This window comes from Bubalus bubalis, chromosome 11 (genome assembly GCF_019923935.1).
Source record: "Bubalus bubalis isolate 160015118507 breed Murrah chromosome 11, NDDB_SH_1, whole genome shotgun sequence".
NCBI classification, from domain to species: domain Eukaryota; kingdom Metazoa; phylum Chordata; class Mammalia; order Artiodactyla; family Bovidae; genus Bubalus; species Bubalus bubalis.
The window spans coordinates 38875217-38895417 of record NC_059167.1 but is presented as its reverse complement, the minus strand read 5'-3'; the positions used below and the strand labels follow the sequence as shown (position 1 = coordinate 38895417).

The following is a 20201-nucleotide window of genomic DNA, read 5'->3' as shown; positions in this document are numbered from 1 at the left end:
AGTACTAGAGTCACAAAAGTTACTCTTCTAGCTCTTCTGTAGTGTTTTGTAGTGAAAAGAGCATGAGTTTTGGAGTCACACTCGATCAAGTTACATATCTTCTCAGAGTCCCTGTTCATCATGTGTACTATTTAATACAGGGGAATTGCCAGGTATTTAATTATGAAGATACATGTGAGATAAGAAGCACAGAACTATTCAGTATTTAATCTCCTCCAAGTTCCCCCTCCCATTTCAAAAAGACAGTAAACTTCTGAGCAGGGATAAAGTGGTGCCCTTCCCTTGCCTGTTCCCTTCCACTCAACACACAACCCACATGCACCTGGTACTCAGTAAATATTACTGACTGAATTCATTAGCATTCAGTGGAGAGCCAGACCCTAAGGAACCATATCAAATAAATATTTGCAATACTATCACCTCCTATTGTAATCATCTCTAGATGAATTTCCCAGTCCCAGGTCTTATCTCCAAGAAGATGCCTTCTCTGAACACACAGGGGTTTGAGCAGAACCACCACTTAAGTGTTTGCCTCTTTAATTCTAACATGAGTAGGGCAACCCTGTGTACTTTTAAACCTTCCATTTAACCTGCCCCTGAAGCAAATGATTTGAGTGTGCAACCAAATGCTAGTCCCTTTATTGAATTTCTCTGTGGCTTATCTTAATTATAGTACCACAGAACTGAATTTGCCAGGCACAGTGCAATCTTTTACATCTGTTTAGATTATGATTAAAGTATAATAATATTTTCTTCATGAACAGGTTTTGATTGTTGGAGTCTGAAAATATCTTTTGCATCACTAATTCAGATTAGCATTCTGATGCTGGCCACATAAAATCTAAAGTTCTGAATTTGTGAGCTCTGGGCTACTGATGATTCCTTGCTATGTACAAAACCCTGCGACTTCAACATTATTTGTTTATAGGTGTATGAAGACAAAGTTAAGTCAGGGTTCTTGGCAAGAGTCTGTTACTTTAACATGAGAATGAGCCCCCTAGCCTGGCAGAGAACCATGCAATATTAAGAACTCAGCCAACTGGGAGGAGTTATGAACTTAAGTGCTCTTTAATAGACTACATTTGCCAAACACATACATCTCAACTTAATATTTTATTTATGAATTAATTTTAATTAGCATAACAATAAAAGAGTGCTTGAAAGTCTTTTGGAATAAATTTGACTTTTGAATGTTATTACTGTCCTCTCTTTAGGCACATCAAAATCTTTTTTTCAAGAATGAAAGTACTTAGTATTAAATTTTACACTTGGACTTTTTCATCTTGTTTTTGTATCAGGTATAATACTATAAAGATAATCTTTTAAAATTAAGTGGAAATGTTATCTTACTAACTTATTTCTCATTTTGTATCAGCTTGTTCACTATGATAATTTTACCATGAAGAATCTGGGCCATGTACTCATTAGGACTTTTCTTTGCCAAGAATGGAAATTCTCCTTCAATTACAAAAGATGGTTTCCATGCAATAAATTATTGAGCATGGTGTCATTAGGTTATTGCTCTGTAAAAACAACTCCAAAATATATTAACATAATATTTTATATTCCTCACATTTATGGGTTGGATGGGGATTTTTTTTCTGGTTTCTGAAGGCTCATAAGTGTGCATAGGGTCACAGACAGATCTGATAATCCTGGCTTGGCTTTCCCACCTGTTTTGGGGTCAACAGGTCGTCAGCTTGTCCAGGATAATCTCAGTTCTCCTCTACATGGTGTCCCTCCCTTTCTCCCTCCCTCTTCCACTCCTTCTGCTATGCTGTGAAAACAAACTCAAGCTAATCTGATAGAAAATGAGAGCAGAGGCATATACTGGGTTGGCCAAAAGGTTTGTTCAGGTTTTTCCATAAGAGGTAATGAAAAAATGCAAATGAAACTTTTGGCCAATTCAATAAGACTTCTTGAAGCCTAGATTCTGAATGAACATAATATCACTTTTGTTTTGGCCAAAGACTGCAGCAGACCACCAGTCAGCCCACTTTCAAGGGGTAGGGAAATTGCAGTTACTCCCCTCAATAAGTAAAGTAAGAGTATAAAGGGTAAGACACAAGAAAGAGGAGAATCTATTTCAAGCAGCATTCAGTCATGGAAGTATCAAGATAAGTAAAACATTATACTTTGAAATCCTTGAGGTCACAGATGATTAGGAAATCGGCAACACACTGATATGTGTCACACAACAATAAGCGTTAAGAAGGAAGTATAAAAAAAAAAAAGAAGGAAGTATGATGAGGGAAGAGAACAATCATTAAAGACTTCTCGGCTCAGTTCTGATGGCTCTTCTGTGAAGGTTTAGTAAGATTTTAGCAGTCTGAGTGGAACAACAGCACAAGATAAGAAGCACATGATATATTCAGGAAATCCCAGGAACCCAAGTACACAGAGGGTGGGAAACAAGAGCGGAGCACCTTATCTCCTAGCTGATTTTCCAGCCTTTTCTTTTACAGAGAACAGCAGCTTTTGGATCTCCATCAACTGAAAAGGAGGAGACAGAATTAACATAACTAATTTTTAGAAAAAAAAAATTTTTTTAATCTCAGTTTTATTTATTTATTTTACTTTAGAATGTTGTATTGGTTTTGCCATACATTGACATGAATCCACCATGGGTGTACATGTGTTCCCCATTCTGAACCCCCCTCCCACCTCCCTCCCCATCCCATCCTTCCAGGTCATCCCAGTGCACCAGCCCCTAGCACCCTGTATCATGCCTCAAACCTGGACTGGCGATTCATTTCACAACTGAAGAGCATACCAGAAGGAGACATTCAGGAGCAGGGAATTATTTTGTTAGCCACTAAATTGTTTAAAATATCAAATCTCCGTTCAACTCTTATGAAAACCAGCTCTAAAATCAAACCTTTTAATGAAAATTTAAGCTTGTCTATTCCACCGAGTAAGAGCTCTTGTTGGAGATATCTTTGATGGACTACACTCCAGCTATTCTCTAATAGAAAACATACCCCACAAGACAAGACTGTGGATAAAGAAGTTTAAAAATGCCAGACCTTTTCCACTAAAATATGGGCATATGTACCCAATCTGAGCCAAATTTTCCCTGAAGAAAAATCTTTAAAGGAAAATGTTTTACTTCCCAATTAAAAATCAAGAACATACAGGGAAAAAAAAAAACATGCTTTTGGGCAGATGTTATCTATATGCACTGTCTGGAATTGTGGCAGGCATCCTGTAGCCACGAAGTGAAGTGAAAGTTGCTCAGTCATGTCCGACTCTGTGACCTCATGACTTCATAGACCTCCAGACTCCTCTGTCTATGGAATTTTCTAAGCAAGAAAACTGGAGTGGGTACCATTCCCTTCTCCAGGGGATCTTCCTGATCAAACCTGGCTCTCCCACACTACAAGCAAATTCTTGACCATCTGAGCCACCAGAGAAGCCCATGGCCATGAAGGGATCAGCCTAAAGACCAAGCAATAACGCTAACAACTGATGTGGGAAATGATAAAATATTCCCATTGACTAAGCCAGAGATGAATAAATGAAAAGCTGGGTAACTGATTTTAGACATCAGTTCATAAACCTAGTTTGTGGGCAAAGTCCATCACTGAGAAGCCAATGTCCTGAGTTCTCTACATGGGTGAATTCCTAACTCAATCGCCTCTGTCCGTACAGTCCATGAAGCTAGAAAAGCATTTTTTAAATGACACAAAGGCCCACAGGTTTGGTCAAAGTGCCCAGTGGCTATTCATCCACTTTAACATTGCCAATCAAGATGTACTTAAGCAACAATTTTATAGATATGCATCATACTAATATTTTTGCCTCTAATCTGCTCAAAGTATGCATCATAAAGAACATGTGGGTGGAAAGCCAGATTCTAGATCAATTCCTTAATATGTCATATTTGAGTATTCATTTGCTGAACAAGTATTTATTGAGCTCCCACTATGTATCAGGCATTAGATACTAAGAATATGGTTGTAAACAATATAGATGTGTCCCCCACTCTCCTGGAACTTGCACTCCAGTGATGATAATGGAACTTAAATGAACAAATTTAAGTTGTAATGGCTAAAAAGGAAAACTCTAATAAGATATTCTAGAAAAGAGATTATGGGGGTCAAAAAGTCATCCCTGGGGAAATGGTATTTAAGTTTGAGACTGAGGACTAGCTATTCAATTGAAGATATTTGTCTCATGTATAAAGTGGAGACCCTTACAGTGGGCACAGGATTAAGCAGTTTAGCCAAAGGCTTTGAGAAGGGATTTACAGCTTTTAAATTTATTTAGCATCTATTCAAACGGAGCCTCCCTTCTCTTTCAGTCCTTCTTACCTAGCCCCAATACCTCTCCTGCATTTCTCACATCATGATATATGGTAGGTATTCAATACATGTTCATTTAGTGGTACCACCTTGCCTTGGTTTCAAATCTAGTCAATTTAGCTATGTGTTTTATTTCCATTTAGACCCTAGTGGCCAAGTTAAAAGTACAAATAAGAATGAATGCCTGTTTTCCTGTGGGTTCTAAAATTTCAATCTTCATTATGAAGAAATTCTCAGCTGTGAAAAACTAAAGAGATTTTAGTCCAAATTCCATTAACATAGGGTGTAGGTGGGAAAACTTATCTTTGAATTGCATTAAGAAGCTGACATTTATGTGTGCCTAGGACAGAGGTTACTTTATTTCTTGGCTCAATTAAGTTCTCCTTGAACTCTTCTTAGAACTGTCAGATGCATCCTATATTTAGCCCAAACCAGTTAAGCTTGGCAGTTTGAGGTCTCAGTTTGTTCAGTCAGCAAAGAACCTGCTAGAAGTCATGAAGGCCTTTGAATGACATGTTAAATACTTAGGGCTTTACCTTCAGCCACCTCAACTTGTAAGTAAGACAATGAAATCATCATATGTGTCTTTTATTCAGATAATTCTTCCTTCACTTAAACCCTTACCTTGGGGTCTGCTTCTGGGACAACCCAGCCTAGGGTATGATCCTTCTCACAGCCAGTTTCTAGGGGAGGCAAGACCAGGAAACATTAATACAGGAGGGAAGAAGTAAGATACAGTTGATGTGTCACTGAAGTTTATATTATCGAGAAGATTACAAGTCTGGGCAACTAAAGTTCAAATCCACAGAAGCCCTCTGGATGACCATATAGAATATGTCTAAGAGTTTCCCATCAGAATATCTATCCATCAGTTCCTACTCGCCAATGGTTAGGGCTTCTTCTGCATGTGTAACTCCCCAGCACTTCCTGTCTGCCCATGGTACAAACAGTTGTCTCCAAAGGCCAGTGAACGCCCTCAGGCAAAGAGGAGCGAGTGACTGCTGTAACCAAGCCTTTGGCAGGTCTAGGAACAGTGCATGTCAAGAAGTGTAGAAGCATTGACAGAATCTGCTACAGTTCTGTAAGCTCTAAGGCTGCTGTCCTAGGCAGGAAAGAAGTGAATAAAGGCTTGAGCCTCAGCAGTGGTAGGAGGGATGAAGAGAAAAAGACAGTATTTGGAAATGAATTCAGGAGAGTTAACAGGACTGGCAACCAAAGAAATAATAGTGATGAAGGATGAAGAGTCCACAAGACTTAGAGAATGAACTTATGGCTTTGCCAGGGAGGTAGGGGGAAGGAGAGTCAGGAGTTTGGAATGGACATGTAGACATGTACACAGTGCTATATTTTAAATGGATAACAAGCAAGGGCCTACTGTATAACACATGGAACTCTGCTCAGTGTTATGTGGCAGCCTGGATGGGAGGGGAGTCTGGGGGAGAATGGACACATGTATTAATATATGCGTGGCTGAGTGCCTTCACTGTTCACCTGAAACAATCACAACATTGTTAGTCAGCTATACCCCAATACAAAATAAAAGTTCAAAATTAATTTTTAAAAAATGAAGACTCCAGAGAAATTCCCATAGCTCTAACTTGGCTATCAGAGTGGCTGACGGTGCCTTTAACTGGTTTAGGAATTAGAAAAAAGCCCTCATCCTCTACTCAAATCCATGTTAAGAAGCCATCTATATTTGAGATACCTGTCAATATTACAAGTTGGGTTTCCGGGGAAGTGGACTCTGAGGTGGAGATTGGCATACAAGAGATTTCTCTGAGTGCCCTTGGAATTGGCTCATGATGAAGGAAAAGGAAGGAAACAGGATTGGAAAGAGGGAGAAGTTGGGCAGCAATGTAGTCTCAACGGAAGCCCCAGGAAGCGCTATGGGGAATTCTGAAGATGAAATAAACCTCAGAGCTGTCCCCAGCTGGGTGGGAAGGTCAGGCATTACTCCTCTATTGATCAGTCCTTGGAAGGAAATCGCCTCAGGGAAGGGACAAAAGACTGAGTGAGCTGCTTCTCTTTAGCCAGCCCTCCCTGAAGAAGGCTGACAACGGTAAACACTCCACAGTGGAGTAAGAAGTACTTTAAACAGGGATCTGGATAATGCATCATAGTGTCCACAACAGGGAGTGTTACAACCACAACTGTCCAACTGGTAACTGATGTAAGAGTCTAGTGCGCAGAAGCAAAATCTGAGATGGCAACATATTTGGAGAGCTATCTTTTCCAAAGAGGGTTAAGTAGATGTGGCAGATAGTACAGAACACAGATTTCTTTCTGAACACTTCAGATATAATTATGGTAAATAAAGGTAACTCACTGCTCAGGAAAGATGCAAATAAAGTGATTATAACACCATACATCAGGTTATAGATTATCGGTTGACAATAAAATGTAGGAAAATATCATTTAATTGCTTTGTTCCAAAGGTGGATAAGTAAAACAGTAGAAATGTTATGAAGAACATAAACATACAGAGTAGGGATAAATGTTTCTCTTGGTGTGTATAAGAATCACAGCAAAAGAAATTACCCAATTTTTCTGTAAATTTCATTTGATACTAGATAACATCTGTAAGTATATGATTAAAGAAAATATGTTTTTAATACTCATAACAAGTTATAACAATTTGAAACAAAAATGTGAAATGTTTGTCTATTAAAGGCTATATTCTACATGATGAAAAAGTAAAGTAAAAAAAAAAAAAACCACCACAAACTCTAATAAATGTGAACAGTGTTTCTCAAAGACACCCCAGCCTGAGGTATTTTTAAAAAAAAAGAACTGAGATCACTCTAAGTAGTCATTTTCCCTGGTTCTCCTCCTCCTACCTACCAGGGTCATCCACACTTCCTGATAAGAATCTCTGCAGAGGAAATATAGAGTATTAATCAACAGTGCAGACTTAGGCATCAGATTCCCTCCTCTTCACTTGTTAGGCATCATCAAGATACATGGAAGCCCTGTCAACTTGGTGTCTGTTTTCTCACCTGCAAAATGAAGTTAATGAAAAGATCTACTTCCCAATGGTATTGCAGTGTTTACTGGCATATAGAAAGCTTTCAAAAGCTATTACTGAAGGAGGGTGATGGGGAAGTGGAGGAATGAATTAGCAGAGACCAGAGTGTTTACTGGAGAAGGCAATGGCACCACACTCCAGTCCTCTTGCCTGGAAAATCCCATGGACAGTGGAGCCTGGTGGGCTGTAGTCCATGGGGTCGCTAAGAGTCAGACACGACTGAGCAACTTCGCTTTCTCTTTTGACTTTCATGCATTGGAGAAGGAAATGACAATCCACTCCAGTGTTCTTGCCTGGAGAATCCCAGGGACGGGGGAGGCTGGTGGGCTTCCGTCTATGGGGTCGCACAGAGTCGGACACGACTGAAGCGACTTAGCAGCAGCAGCAGAGTGTTTACAGGGCAGTTATAATACTCTGTCGGAGAAGGCAATGGCACCCCACTCCAGTACTCTTGCCTGGGAAAACCCATGGATGGAGGAGCCTGGTAGGCTACAGTCCATGGGGTCACGAAGAGTCAGACAAGACTGAGCGACTTCACTTTCACTTTTCACTTTCTGCATTGGAGGAGGAAACGGCAACCCACTCCAGTATTCGTGCCTGGAGAACCCCAGGGGCAGAGGAGCCTGGCGGGCTGCTGTCTATGGACAGCGTTGGACACGACTGACATGACTTAGCAGCAGCAGCAGTAGCATAATACTCTGTGTGATACTATAATGATGCATATATGTCACTAAAGAGTTGTCCAAACTCACAGAATGTAAAAGACCAAGAGTGAACCTTAAAGTAAACTCTGGACTTCGGGTGATCATATATTTGTCAGTGTAGGTTCATCAGTTTTAACATATGTATCCTTCTGGTGGGGGATGTGGATAATGGTGGAGGCTATGCCTGTGTGGAAGTAGAGGGTATACAGGTAACCTCTGTACTTTCCTCTCAATTTTGCTGTGAATTTAAATCAGTTATTAAAAGTATAAAGTCTTTTTAAAGCTATTATTATAAATCCTTACTGTTATTTATCTGGAAAGGGTTACACGAAGCCACATGAATGCCTCACCTCTGCCCTCAGAGCTTTTCAGACCTCCCACCTAGAAGACTGTTAAAGTCCTCAAAATGCCAGCCCTACCTCTGTCATTAATGCCCGGGCTGGTGACACCTTAACTTTGTTGTACCAAGTAGTACGGATTCCATATCACAGACTGGCAATGACAACCTAATAAAGCATCAATTTGCCCTTTCCCTCCAACATAGATATCGTATATCTGTGCAAACTCTTGACTGGCAGGCTCTGTTTTTGGGGTTTCACACAGTCTTCCACACCCAACGCCAAACACCTCACAACTACCAAGCAGCAGTGTACATTGTGAGACATGTCTCAACAGATCACAAAGTTTAACAGTATACAAAAGTACAGATATCTAATTCCAGAAAGAAATCATAAGTGACTGATGACTTTGATGCTTTCGTTAAGGGAATGCTGCTTGATATCAGGATCTGCTAGTTCTTAAACTAAATTCCATGCCATTAAGCCCATATCTGCATTGAGAAGAGCGGAGGACAGAAATGGTCCTGACATTCCTAAGCAGCACATCCTTGCCTCCTACATTTGGACCACCCAGAAATCCCATTGCCTGTAGCAATCCTTTTCAACTTGAAGAGCACTGTTCCATCCTCTTATATTCATAGGGAAACTCCATTCCCCCCAATTTTGTTTCTTTCAAATTTGAGTCACAAACACCCTCCACCTGCCCCATGATTAAAGCATAGTTATTGAACCCTTTTTCCAGTGAATCTTCCTCAGGGGTCTTCCTCATTTTCTCTGACAAATATAACCCTGAGAGGTCTGTACTTGCACAGCTCTCCAAATATTCCAGAGGTGCCTGAATTATAAGGTAAGTTGAGTGTAGGTACATGTTTTCCTGCTTCATAAGAAAATCAGATAACTGTTATAAGGAGGAAACATGAGATCGTATTAGGTTGGTACAAAAGTAACTGCAGTTTAAGACCATGAATTTTAAATTAATATGAAAAGTGAAAGTGAAGTTGCTCAGTCGTGTCCAACTCTTTGCGACCCCATAGACAGTAACCTACCAGGCTCCGCAGTCCGTGGGATTTCCCAGGCAAGAATACTGGAGTGGGCTGCCATTTCCTTCTCCAGGCGATCTTCCCAACCCAGGGATCGAACCCCGGTCTCCTGCATTGCAGACAGATGCTTTACTCTCTGAGCCACTAAACACATCTTTATTAATCAAAATAGGAACCATTATAATCAACACATTTTTGCCTGTAGAGTAAAAATCCGTGCTTCAGGATTCGATGAACTCTTGGAATCTATTTTCTGCCTCATGCTAGTTATGGAATAATTTTCCCTGCAAAAAGTTGTCAAGATGCTTGACGAACAAGTGGTGGTTGGCGAGAGGTCAGGTAAATATGGTGGATGAGGCAAAGCATCGTAGCCCAATCCATTCAACTTTTGAAGCATTGGTTGTACAACGTGCAGTCCAGCATTGTTGTGGAGAAGATCTGGGCCCTTTCTGTTGACCAGTGTTGGCTGCAGGCATGCAATTTTCAGTGTATCTCATCTATTTGTTGCACATACTTCTCAGATGTAATGGTTTCACCAGGATTCAGAAAGCTGTAGTGGATCAGGCAACAGACCAAACAGTGATCATGACCATTTTTTGGTGCAAGCTTGGCTTTAAGAAGTGCTTTGGAGCTTCTTCTCAGTCCATCCACTAAGCCAGTCATTGCCATTTGTTATATAAAATCCACTCTTCATCACACGTCACAATCCAACCAAGAAATGGTTTGTTGTTGTGTAGAATAAGAGAAGATGACCGTTCAACATGATGATTCTTTTTTTTATTTTCAGTCAGTTCATGAGACACCCACTTATTGAGATTTTCCTCCTTTCCAATTTACTTCAAATGCCCAGTGACCATAGAAGAGTGGATGTTGAGTTCTTCAGCAATTTCTCATGTAGTTGTAGGGGGATCAGCTTTGATGACTGCTCTCAAATGGTCGTTGTCAACTACCTTCCTCATCTCCAAGGCTCTTGTCTCCTTTGCAAAACTTCTTGAACCACCACTGCACTGTATGTTCATCAGCAGTTCCTGAGCCAAAATCATCGTTGATGTTGCTGGTTGTCTCTGCTGCTTTATGACACAATTTGAAATCAAATTTAAAAAACTGCTCAAATTTGCTTTTTGTCTACCATCATTTCTATATTCAAATAAATATAAACAGTAATATCTTTAGCAAGTAATGTCTTTAGCAAAAAAACAAGGTGAGAAATGTGCAATAAAATTATGTATTATATAATCACATTTATTTAAGAATGTACTCCAATATCAAAAGGCAAAGTTAAACAATGCAAAACCACAATTACTTTTGAACTGACCTAATAAAATAAATGGGTGGTTAGGCAGAAATGAATTTGGCAAGACTTAAATGATATTGTGAGGAGCACTGCAGACCTTCTCTAAGGAAAACCACAACAGGTGAAAATTATATGTATCTTTAAAAAGAATCATTTAAAATTTCTGGAAATTACAAGAGAATACAGGAATACAGAAAATGTAGACATATCTATTCAAGAAAAATCGATTAATTCTCTACAAGAAGGTGAGAGTCTATAGCATTTGAGCCATGAAATATTCCCTTACCCCTCCCCTACACCCCAGTTATGTGTTATGGAAGCTCTACCGTGAGCATATGCAGCCAGGACAAAGCAGATCCCTCTCTCTCAGCTCCCAGTACAGGGCTATGTTTTCTCCTGGAGAAAGACAGACTGCCAGCATTTCTCAATTCACATAAGCCTGAGCTACAGAAGTTCTTTCCCAGAAAAATACAGATAAGAGGGCTGCAAATTCTTTCTTCTACCCAGCCCTCATAGGGTAGATCTACTCAAGGTATGGATGGAAGAGAATGCTTAGCTTTGATTCAGGTTTATACCAGATCACTCATAGCACGGACATTCCATGCAGAAGGAAGCAAGTCAAGAAGACCACCCATTCTTGGCTTGAACTTGTCCTCACAGAGGAGAGTTAACTCTGAGAGCAGCAGTATGCATCCCCTGCCCCCAGGAGCTGAGGCACAGAATTTCTGCCATGGGAAGATGCAGGCAATAAAACAAAGAAGCCAAAAGCTTTTCCTAAGAGAACTGAACTTATTTGGAAGAAATCTCAAGAGAAGTTCAAGCCAAGAGTGATGAAGAAGCAATGAAGAATTTGGTAATGAGCAATTCACCAACTGTTGGTACCTAAATGAGAGCAACAAGAAAAATGGCAGACCAACTACTCTTAATGGAGAAAATCAGGGAAAGCTACAGCTAAGACAAGCCCTACTGGGGTTGGCCTAAACCTCAAATATTGTCCCTGTCAATGGAATGAACTTAATGGGATCAGATTGTGGAACAATTTATGCTACAGGATGGAAAACAATAAAGAAACTAGCTACTACTGGAAGGCTGGCATCCAGGTATGATACCAACAAATAAACAAAGTAAAACCAGATAACAAGGAGATCAAAGAGACATTTAAAGAGACTAGTAAAACCACTGTCATCTCTTGAATGGGAGGTGAGGGAATCAGAGTGACTGTGCACATGCCCAGGCTTGTACCTTCTAAGAGCAACGCTGGGGATTGCATACTGAGGGGAAAATAAACTTCAATGAAATTGTTCAGCCAAGTCACTAAACAAATTAAATAAATGAAAAAGCAAACAACAATAAGCCCCACAAATGTGGTAGTGGGAAAATAAATATCCAGATTCGCTATATTATCTAAAGTGTCCACCTTTCAACTAGAAATTATGAGACTTACAAAGTAACAACTAATAAGACACACATAAAGAAAAATGGAGCAATAGAAAAAGCCTTTGAAGGCCCCAGATCTCAAAATTAGCAGACAAAAACTTGAAAGCAGGTATTATAAATATACTCAAAAGGGAGTTACCTGGCAGTCCAGTGGTTAGGACTTGGCATTTTCACTGCTGTGGATCTGAGTTCAGTCTCTGGTCAGGGAACTAAGATCCCACAAGCTGCATAACACGGCGAGTAAATAAATAAGCTTAAAAAACTAAAGGAAGTAATGTCTAAAGATGGAAACATGATAATATTTAATCATAGGTAATGTCAATTAAGAGGTCTTATATTTAAAATAATCAAATGGAAATACTTTTGAAACATACAAAAACTGGAATTAAAATTTTGCTACCAGGATCATCTGTAGATTTGAGCTGGTAGAATAATCAGTGACTTTTAAGATAGATCAATTAAGATTATATAATGTAAAGAACAAAAAGAAAAAATGAAATGAACAGAGCCCCCAGAGAAATGTAGGGCATCATTAAGTGTAATGGTGAATTAAACTTAACATACAAGCAATGTGAATGTCAGAGGGGGAAGAGGAAAATGAACAGAGGGGAAAAAAAAAACCTAACAAATAACAGCTATAAATTTTCCAAACTTGATTTAAGACATTACACATGCCCAAAGTTCAGTGAAATCCAAGTAAGAGAAATGCAAAGAGATCCATAGACAGACACATCAGAATTAAAATGTTGAAAGGCAAAGGGAATATTTTAAGAGGAGCAAGAGAAAAAGGACTGGCCACATACAAGGAAACCACAATAAGATAACACATTATTAACCAGGGGATTTTTGCAGGAATTCATGCCTGTGGCCAGTGATTTGTATGTAAGTGAATACTGAAACATTTCCAGTTGATAGCATTCAGGTAACAAAAAATTTATTACTCTCTGATCAGTAATGTGTTAAGAGCTGTCTTAGAAAAAATGGAGACCAGAGACAGTAGGATGATACAGTCAAAGTGCTGAGAAAAATGTCACCAAGTCTTCTATACTTGGGAAAACCGTACTTCAGAAATGCAAGTGCCCTTCTCACCACTCTTGTTTAGTATTTTACCAGAAGTCCCAGCTAATGCAATAAGAATGGAATAAAAGGTTTACAGACTGAAGAAAGAAATAAAACATCTTTGTTTGCAGATGCATGAATGTCTATGTAGGAAGTTCTAAAGAATTTACAAAAAACAAACAAACAACAAAACCCTCTGGAACTAAAAAGTAAATATAAAATGCTAAACGGATATAAAGTTGATATAAAAAAAGTTCAATTGCTTTCCTATATACCAGCAATGAATTAGTGAAATTTGAAATTAAAATAACATTACCATTCATAGAAATCTGCATGCAGGTCAAGAAGCAACAGCTAAAACCAGACATGGAACAACAACAACAGACTGGTTCCAAATTGGGAAAGGAGTATGTCAAGGCTGTATATTGTCACCTTGCTTTTTTAACTTTTATGCAGAGTACATCATGCAGAATGCTGGGCTGGATGAAGTGCAAGCTGGAACTAAGACTGCTGGGAGAAATATCAATAACCTCAGATATGCAGATGACACACCCAGAAAATGGAACATATTTTTAAATAAATCTAACAAAATATATGCTGGGAGGGATTGGGGGCCGGAGGAGAAGGGGATGACAGAGGATGAGATGGCTGGATGGCATCACCGACTCAATGGACATGAGTTTGGGTGAACTCCGGGAATTGATGATGGACAGGGAGGCCTGGCAAGCTGCGATTCATGGGGTTGCAAAGAGTTGGACATGACTGAGTGACTGAACTGAACAAAATATATGTAAAATCTTTATAGGGAAAACTATAAAGCTCTGATAGAAATCAAATGTCTAAAATAAATTGGAAAACATTCTATTGCTCATAGATATTAAGACTCAATATCCCTAAGAAATTAGTTCTTCCCAACTTGATCTACAGTTTCAGTGCAAACTCAATCAATATCCCACTGAGTTATTATGTGGATATGAACAAATCAACTCTAAAGTTTACATGGAAATTCAACTTAAATATAGCTAACATGATAATTTTAAAAAAAAGTCAGAGGACTAATACTACCCAGCTTCAAGACTTACTATAAAGACTGTGGTATTAATGGGAGAATAGACAAACAGATCAATGAAAAATAAGAGATCCTAGAGATGGTTCTATACTAATAACTAATCTCTGACAAAGAAGCAAAGGCAATCTGAAGGAGAAAGGAGCACTGAAACAACTAGACTCACATATGCAAAAAAAAAAAAAAAAAAAAATTACCTAGACACTGACTTCATATATTTAACAAATATTAACTCAATATGGATGGTAGGTTTAAATGTAAAATAAAGCTTTAAAATGTCTAGAAGATAAAAGAACAGAAAATCTAGGTGACCATAGGTTGGCAGTTTTTATTTTTTCATTGTTGGGGGTTTTTTTATTTGTTTTGGGGGGGTTTTCCCAGATTTATATCATCTTAATTTTTTTTAATTTTTATTGGAATATAGTTGATTTATAATTTTGTGTTAGTTTCAAGTGTACAGCAAAGTGAATATGTTATACATATAGATATGTCCACACTTTTTTGGTTCTTTTCCCATATAGGCCATTACAGAGTATTGAGTAGATTTCCCTGTGCTATACTGTAGGTCCTCATTGGCTTTTTATTTTATATATCGTAGTGTGTATGTCAGTTCCAATCTTTCAATTTACCCTTCCCCAAACCGTACCCCTGGTAACCATAAGTTTTTGCTTTCTACATCTGTAACTCTATTTCAGTTTTGTAAATAAGTTCATTTGTACCTTATTTTTTTTATTTTAGAATCCATATATAAGTGATATCATATGCTATTTGTCTTTCTCTGACTTATTTCACTCAGTATGACAATCTCTAGGTCCATCCACATTGCTGAAAATAATGCCATTGGCAAAATTCCCTAAGTCAATTATCAGATTGAACACTTTATCAAAATTACAGCTGCCTTTTTTTAAAATGCAGATTGACAAGCTCATCCCAAAATTTATATGGAAATATAAGGGACAGAGAATATCCAAGACAATCATGAAAAAGGTCAAAGTTGGAGAACTCATGCATCCCAATTGTAAAAGCTTACTACAAAGCTATAGTAATCAATACAGTGTGGTGCTGGCATAAGATTGACCTAGAGATACAGGAACCCTAATTAGGCTATCAGTGAGAAACCCTAAAGGCCAAGACAAAATGAAATGACACAGTCAAAGTATTGAAAGAAAAACTACCAACCAAGAATATCCTATCACAGCAAACTTAGCATTCAAATATGAAGGAATAAAGACTTCCCTAGTAGAAAAAAAAAAAGCACTAAGGAAGTTTATCACCATTAGATAAGCCTTTACAAGAAATGCTAAAGGGAGTTCTTCCAGATGAAATGAAAAGACACTAATCAGCAATATTAAAACATATAAAAATACACAACACACTAGATTAGAAAACTTTAATTCTGTAATGAAATGATGTATTCACCACTAACTATAGTATAAAGGTCAAAGAAAAAGACTATTAAAAATAATTTCAGCTACTACAATTACTTAATGAATATATACAACACAAAAAGAGGTAAATAAGGACATCAAACATATAAAAGGGGAGAGAAGAAGAGTGAAGCTTTTATAGACAATGGAAGTTAGGTTGCTATCAGCTTAAAATGGACCATTTTATGTAAGAGATGTCTTATGTAAGCCTTATGGTAACCACATAGCAAAAACAGAATAAATGCACCAAAGATAAAAAGTGAGAAAGAACATACCACCATGGGGAAACAAAAATCAAATTTTCAAAGGTAGGCAGAAACAAGAGGGGGAGTGGTATTACAACACAATAGAAGTCAAATTAAAATGTGACATCAGTAAATCCACACATATCAATAATAAATCTAGATGCAAATGAATTAAATTTCACTAATCAAAAGGCACAGATTAATTGTATTAAAAAATAAGAACCAACTGGCAACCCACTCCAGGACTCTTGCCTGGAAACTCCCATGGGCGGAGGGGCCTGGCAGGCTGCAGTCTGTGGGGTCACGAAGAGTCAGACAGGACTGAGAGACTTCACTTTCACTTTTCACTTTCATGCATTGGAGAAGGAAATGGCAACCCACTCCAGTGTTCTTGCCTGGAGAATCCCAGGGACGGAGGAGCCCGGTGGGCTGCTGTCTATGGAGTCGCGCAGAGTCGGACACAACTGAAGAGACTTAGCAGCAGCAGCAGTATGTTGCCTACACGAACTTACTTTAGATTTAAGAATATGCACAAAGTGAAGGGATGAAAAAAGATATTCCCTGCAAGAGGAAACTAAAAAAATAGAGGCAGTAGCTATACTCACATACCTTCTATCATCAGATTAAATAGATCTTAATAAAAAAATGGAAACAATACATAAAGATGTCAATATATAATGATTAAGTGGTCAACTCAAAGACATAACAATTATAAACATGCACATACCCAACACTGGAGCACCTGAGAGTACTAGGCAAATACTAACAGATCTGAAGGGAAAGTAGACAACACAAATAGTATAAGACTTCAATACACCCTCACTTAGCAATGGATAGTTCAACCAGACAGGGGAAAAAAATCAATGAGGAAACACTGGTTTTGAATTGTACATTAACCAAATGGACCTAACAGACATTTATAAAGCATTCCATCCAACAGGAAAATACATATTCTTCTCAAAAGAACACAGAGCATTCACCAGGACAACCCATATGATAGGACACAAAACATACTTAGCAAGTTTAAGGTTGAAATCTTACTCTTTTTTCCAACCACACTGGTATGAAACTAGAAATCAATAATAAAAAAGCAGGAAAATCTAGACATATGTGGAAACTAAACAACATACTCTGAAAATCAATGGTTCAAAGAAGTAATCAAAAGGAAAATCAAAAATATCTTGAAATAAAATGAAAATGGAAAAACAGTAGCAAAACCTATGGGATGCTGCAAAATATTTCTGAGAGGAAACAGAATAATGAATACATATCTTAAGAAACTAGATCTCAACAACAATCAAACTTTACTCCTCAATGAACTGGAAAAAGAAACTAAGTTCAAAGTTAGCAGAAGGAAATAACAAAGATCAGAGCAGAAACAGAGACAAAAAAAAAAAAAATGGAGAAAAAATATCAAAACTAAGAGCTATTTTAAAAAGTAACCAAACCTTTAGCTAGGCAAACCAAGAAAAATAAAAGACTCAAATATATCAAAAATGAAAGAGAAGGCATTGCAACTGATACTATAGAAACACTAAAGATTCTAAGAAACTACTGTGAACAATTAGAGTCAACAAATTGAATAATATGTGAGACATAGGCTCATTCTCCAGAAACATACAACCTACCAAAACTTATTCAAGAAACAAATAAAGTCTGAACAGACCACTAATGAGTAAAGAGATTGAATTAATAATAAAAAAAACCTTTAGCACAGAAAACCCCAGGACCAGATGGCTTCACTGGTGAATTCTACCAAACATTTAAAGAAGAATTAATATCATTTCATGTCAAATTCTTCCCCCAAAATTGAAAACGAAACACTTCTAAAGTCATTTTACAAGACAAGTATTACCCTGATACCAAAGGTCAGACCAGGACACTACAGAAAAGAAAACCATAGGTCAATATTTGTGATGAATAAAAATGCAAAAGTTATCAACAAAATATTAGCAAACAGAATTCACAAGCACATTAAAAGGATTATACATCAATACCAAGTTAGATTTACCTGAGATGCAAGAATGGTTGAGCACATGAGAATCAATAAGTATGATACATCATATTAATATAGTTAATTAATATAAAACTAATGTAATCATCAACATATACACAGAAAACATCTGAAAAAATGCAACATTTTTTTCCATGATAAAAGTCTCCACAAACTGGGTATAGCAGAAGCATACTGTACCATAAAAGGCCATATATGCCAAACCCACAGCTAACATTATAGCTAACAGTGAAAAGTTAAAAGTTTTTCATCTTATATCAGGAACAAGACAATGATGACCTCTTGCACCACTCTTGTTCAATACTGTACTGGAAGTTCTAGCCGGAACAATTAGGTAAGAAAAAGAAAAGGAATCAAAATCAGAAAGGAAGAAATAAAACCGCCATTAATTATAGATGATATGAACTTACATATAGAAAGCCCTAAAAACTGTTGGAACAGCTCAGTAAAGTTGCAGAATATACTGTCAACATACAGGTATCAATCACATTTCTATATACGAAGAATAAAACATCTGAAAAAGAAGTAAATTATCCCATTCACAATAACATTAAAAACAAAACAATTAGGAATAAATTTAACCAAGAAAGTCAAAGATCAGTGCAGTGAAAACTACAAGACTTGGATAAAAGAGATTGAAGAAAGCACAGACAAATGGAAGGGTACTCTGTGTTCATGGAACAGAAGAATATTGTGAAAATGTCCATCCTACCCAAAATCATCTACTGCTTCAATGCAGTTTCTATCAAAATTCCAATAGCTTTTTTCCCAACAGAAATAGAAAATACAATCCTAAAAATTTTCATTACACTACCAAATACCTTGAATATCTAAAGCAATAAGAAAACAGAGCTAAAGGCATCATATTTCTGAAATCTAACTGTATTACAAAGATATAATAATTAAAACAGGATTATACTGGGACAAAAATAGATACATAGACAAATGGAAGAGAACAGGGAGCCCAGAAATAAACACCTGGCTTTATGGTCAACAACTATTTGACAAGGGAGCCAAGAACACTCAACTAGGAAAGAAGAGACTCTAAACTAATAGAAACTCAATAACCACGTGAAGAATAAATCGGATCACTGTTAAACATCACTCACAAAATTAACTCAAAGTGGATCAAAACTCATAGAAGAAAACATAGGGGAAATTTTCCTTGAATCAGCTTTGGCAATGAATTTTTAGGTATGATACCAAAAGTATAAAGAGTAATATCAGCAAGTAGAACTATATAACGGAGAAGGCAATGGCAACCCACTCCAGTGTTCTTGCCTGGAGAATCCCAGGGACGGGGGAGCCTGGTGGGCTGCCGTTTATGGGGTCGCACAGAGTCAGGCATGACTGAAGCAACTTAGCAGCAGCAGCAGCAGCAAAACTATATAAAACTAAAAAACTTCTACACAGCAACATAAAAATGAACAGGCAACCTGTGGAATGGGAGAAATATTTTTCAAAACATATTCTCAGAGGGTTAATGCCCAAAATATATAAATAACTCACACAAGTCAATAACAAAAAAAAAAAAAAAACTCAATTTTTAAAATGCACAGAGCAACTAAGACATACAGATGGCCCACAAACACATAAAAAGATGTTCAATATCAACAATCATCTGGGAAATGCAAATCAAAACTATAATGATGTATTAGCTCATATCTGTTAGAATGGCTTTCATCAAGAAGATGAGAGATAAGTGTTGGTAAGAATTTAGAGAAAAGATACACCTGGTAGGAATGCTAATTTGTTCAGCCATTATGGAAAATAGCATGAAGTTTCCCTCCAAAATTAAAAATACAAATACTGTACGACCCAGAAATTCTACTTCTATGTATATATCCAAAGAAAATGAAAACAGAATATTGAAGAGATAAACACACTGCCATATTTGTAGCATTATTTACAATATGTTGTGTGTGTATACACACACACACACATACACACATATGTTGTGCTTAGTTGTTCAGTTGTGTCTGACTCTCTGCAACCCCATGGACTATAGCCCACCAGGCTCCTCTGTCCATGGGAATTCTCCAGGCAAGTATACTGGAGTGGGTTGCCACGTACTCCTCCAGCAGATCTTCCCAACCCAGGGATCAAACCCAAGTCTCCCACACTGCAGACAGATTCTTTACCAACTAAGGCACCAGGGAAGCCCAAGAATACTGGAGTGGGTAGCCTACCCTTTCTATAGGGGAACTTCCCAATCCAGGGATCAAACTGGGATCTCCTACATTGCAGG

The 20201-nt window shown here is 37.8% G+C and overlaps 1 long non-coding RNA gene across 1 annotated transcript; it reads right to left on the bottom strand.

Annotated features, from left to right (window-relative positions):
* Nucleotides 1-10197: 10197 nt before the first annotated feature.
* On the bottom strand, nt 10198-12343 carry LOC123328035. The gene is made up of 2 exons (XR_006542759.2): nt 12282-12343; nt 10198-10481 (listed from the first exon to the last, which is right to left on the bottom strand). It is a non-coding gene; the product is annotated as an uncharacterized LOC123328035 (long non-coding RNA).
* Nucleotides 12344-20201: the final 7858 nt, after the last annotated feature.